The 4,056-nt window shown below is 41.9% G+C and overlaps 1 long non-coding RNA gene across 2 annotated transcripts; it reads left to right on the forward strand.

The window, feature by feature from the left end:
• Nucleotides 1-1,647: 1,647 nt before the first annotated feature.
• On the forward strand, nucleotides 1,648-3,824 carry LOC119266859. Of its 2 annotated transcripts, none has more exons than XR_005132174.1 (3): nucleotides 1,648-1,850; nucleotides 2,702-2,759; nucleotides 3,523-3,824. It is a non-coding gene; the product is annotated as an uncharacterized LOC119266859 (long non-coding RNA). The 2 variants fall into 2 exon arrangements; XR_005132175.1 differs by having other exon boundaries at nucleotides 2,705-2,759.
• Nucleotides 3,825-4,056: the final 232 nt, after the last annotated feature.

The following is a 4,056-nucleotide window of genomic DNA, read 5'->3' on the forward strand; positions in this document are numbered from 1 at the left end:
TAAGTTTACGATGCTACGTTCGAACCACAACCAATTCACTGGTCGGTAATGCAAATTATTTTGTTACCATATCCTAAACCAATTTTACTACCAAAATTTAGGGAGTGTAGGTGGTAACGCAAATTCTATTTACCATATCCTCAACCCATTTTACTACCAACAATTATAGAGCGTAGTTGGTAACACAAGTAATTGTTTTATCATATCCCCAACCTGTTTTATTATAAACAATTAGGCAGCATAGTTGGTAATAAAAATTATTCTATTATCACATACTTAACCCGTCTTACTACCAACAATTAGAAAGCGTAGTCCCGCAAGAAAACAATTAGAAAGCATAGTTGGTAATGTAATTTACCCTATTACCATATCCTCAACATGTTTTACTACCACCAATTAGGAAGTGTAGTTGCGGGACGTAGGTGTGCCTGTGGGATGGTAATGAAATAAATTGCATTACTATTTCTGCAGTTAGTTTTACCCTCATTCTTTAACGGGAGAGGAGACCTATTCGTGCGGAGCGACCGCGCCTAATTAGGACCAGCGCGCGGGATAAAGAATTCTACACTCTCGCTCAGTTTAGCGCTATATGTCTTCTCTTTTTTCATCTAGAACTTATGCATCTACATTAGAAGTACTCCTAGTTTCTGTATCATTGAACTTACTGTGTAACAAGTTGATATTTTTTTTCAACAACAGTCTTTTACTCGTTTGAACTGACGCAACTACACGACATGTACTATTAGAAATAACAACAAACAACTTGCAGTGGTAGCTGAACCTTATATAAAGTGTAGTAGCTACTTGGACTGATGCATAAGTGTATGTTTTTTGACTAGAACTGAAGCTAGTATATTAGAGGTACTGACAGTAACCTCGACATCTAAATCGTGCATAAAGTGGCAGGGGTGTAATGAACTGATGCAAGCATTTGCAATTACTATCAGCTTCTGCATCATAGGAAAATGTGTCACTGATGCAGCACATATGTAGTACTAATGAATCAAATAGTGTAACATGTAGGCAGGGCATAGTGTGTGCAATTTTTAAATTGAATCTTTTGCATAGCAAGAACTGATGAACTGACACAGACGTGGTATTTTTCTTCAGGCAAACCCAGATCTAAAAACATTCTTTGAACTGATCGTTTGTGCTTCAATAGCAATCAGGCAGATTAAATTTTGAGGAAAATTAGTGTGGGAAGGAGACATCACCTGCAGTGGCATGTTCTTGGATCTGACGTGTTCTTCTTCCTCTCGTTCGCGGCGTACTGGCATAATCTTGGAAGGCGGCGCCATTGATGCAGGCAAGGAGCTTGGGGAGACGATGGCGCTCCTGCTTGTGGTGGAGCTCCGGCGACGAGGTCCGGAGAGGCAGCGACTGGTGGCGGAGATCACGGATCCGTCGAAGGAGCTCCTGCGAGGGGGGAGGCTGGTGGCGGAGATCATGGATCCGTCGAAGGAGCTTCGGCGAGGGGGGGCGGGGATCATGGCACCGTCGAAGGAGCTCCGGCGAGGGGGGAGGTGAGGATCACAGCCCCGGTGAGGCCTTGTTTGGCACACCGGGATCAAAGGGGTTTTTAGTGGATTTTCCCCGTTGGGCTTAAAATCCCCTAAAAGCCCAAGAGTACCGTTTGGCGCACTTGGCTTCAACCGGGTCAGCCTCGAATATCCCACGGGGCTTCCAGCATCGAGGGGTACCTCGCGGCTCGCACGCCTGATGCGAAAGAGAGACAAGACGCGGCCGCGGTCACAAGAGACGGCGAGAACTGCGCGAGCCGCCGTCGCCGCTAACGCCGTCGGATGCCTGCTTCCTCTTCTTCCTAGGGAAAGTTGGCCTTCTCCCCCGAGGTACACCCCCCCCTCCATATTCGTCTAGGGTTTCTCAATATGGCCGTCGGCGTCCGCCATTCGCCTCGTCCTCCCCGGCGAGCTTGCCAAGCACACCATCCCCGAGAGCTACCACCAGCTCCTCTCCCCTTTCCAGCACAACCGCTGTGAGAGACCCTCCCTGTTGTTCCTCTGCCTGCTTCCCCATCACATTCCACCTCCCCCTATTTGAAGTTAGTTGCTGCAAGATCTGGACTACTATTCAAGACAACTCCAACCCTTTTTTGATGTCATTTATCTATGCCTTAAAATTATACATGTAGATGCTCAAGTAGGATCTCTACCTTTCTGTACTGATTTTATACTCCATAGTAAAAAAAATCCCATTATTATTAGCATATAGTACATATCTGATAACAAAGTAACAAAATACAGCCAACCATTTTGTATTAGATATTGACAATTGGATGTAGTGCAGAAATGTGAGTAGAGAATCATTTTGCTGCACATAAGTTTCATTGGTATAACATCAATCTGATTAATTTTGGCACTATGTGCTAAAAATATATCTACATTGTCCTGTGTTAGATGTTGATGAAATTCAAAACTGGTCGAAGTTAACTGTTACTGGTGTGATTTGCTAAGATGAGTAAAATACATGCAGACAAGAGCTAGAAATCAATTTCTCATCTGAGATGACTAGTTGTAGTATATTTATGTGGTTGCTAACTGAGCATATGCATGCACATGTCTGAACTGAGAATATAATTAAGCTCTTATTCCTGATTAGCTTAGAACAAACATTTATGATGCTCTTTGTTATAATGTAATAGCGAGCTCTTTGTTATCTTACATGTTCATCAAACTTCAAGAAGAGAGTGCGGTCATGTGGCTTCGGAGCGAAATGGATGAGTTGCCTACCTAGAAGAGGTATTTTGATCTGGTTCATAATGTTCTTGCTTGCTTGGTCTTGTTCTTAAGCTCATATTCCTGATTAGCTAGAAATCAATTTCTCATCTCCGAACTGAGAATATACATAAGCTCCTATTCCTGATTAGCTTGGAACAAACATGTTTTTCTTGTGAATGAATGCTTTGTATGCATACTAATTTGAATAAAGGGCAAATAGTAGGAAGAAACTAAACCATAATGTTGGGCAATCAGCAAGAAAGTAATTGTAGTGTTTTTGTTAGAGAAATAGATACACTTTGGTACTGAACAATCATACTAAATCAAAATTTGTAGTTGTATATATGATCTGTACATATAAATTTTTAGTTTTGAGATGTACATAGATATGATCTGTACATATATATGATCCGCAGTGTATATGCAAAGAGTTTCTGTCAACCTTCTGTAGTGTATATATGGTATGTACGTATAAATTTTTAGTTGTGAGTTTCCAGTGCTAGTACTCGATGTGAGATATCTATGTGACCTGATGCTAGAGCTTGCTTTTCTCTGTTTGCATCAAGTTAAATCTGGCTCAAGTACATCACATATAAATTTTGTTATACTTTTTGACAAAGGAGAGTGAGTCCATCTGTTTTAGATCATGAAGTATAAGAAACGGGCTCCATGCCATATTTCCCCCCTGTTACTTTTCTTTCTTCAGAAAGTATTTGAAGTACTCTTGTAGCTGTGAATTGTTTGACTGGTATGTATAATGTTTTGATTGAGTTGCTACTTTCAGGGATGCGATGGAACTGAAGTGATGCATGCCTGTCGTTGCGAAACTGAAACTATGCTGGGAAGCAGAAACCGAATTTAAGTGATGTTTGTGTTGCACCCTAGGTGTCGTTGGTACATGCTGATGCATGCCTGTGTTTGACATATGATGTTTAAACTATGATCTGATCGTGTTGTATGGCCTTTGATGTTCTTAGTTTAGATGCCATTGATCTTAAAGATTATGATTTGTTGCTTTTAGTAGTACTTGATGATATGGCCACTGATGCTTCAGCCTGTTCAATAGTAAAGATCGGATTTTTACCAGTGTGTTGTTGAAGTTCATGTTTAAAATGGACCAAATTTGTCCCTACATGCCAAACACTCATATATGGATAGATGGGGAAGGGGCTTGGGAGGCGGAAGTGGATTTGAGGGGATTTGGTGCGGGGAGGGGTTCACCAAATCCCCAATAATCCCCAGCCCCATTGGGGCTTGAAAACCCTTCCTGCCTAACAAGGTATGAGGCCTTGTTTGGCACACTGCGATCACAGGGGTT

This window comes from Triticum dicoccoides, chromosome 1A (genome assembly GCF_002162155.2).
Source record: "Triticum dicoccoides isolate Atlit2015 ecotype Zavitan chromosome 1A, WEW_v2.0, whole genome shotgun sequence".
Lineage (NCBI taxonomy): Eukaryota > Viridiplantae > Streptophyta > Magnoliopsida > Poales > Poaceae > Triticum > Triticum dicoccoides.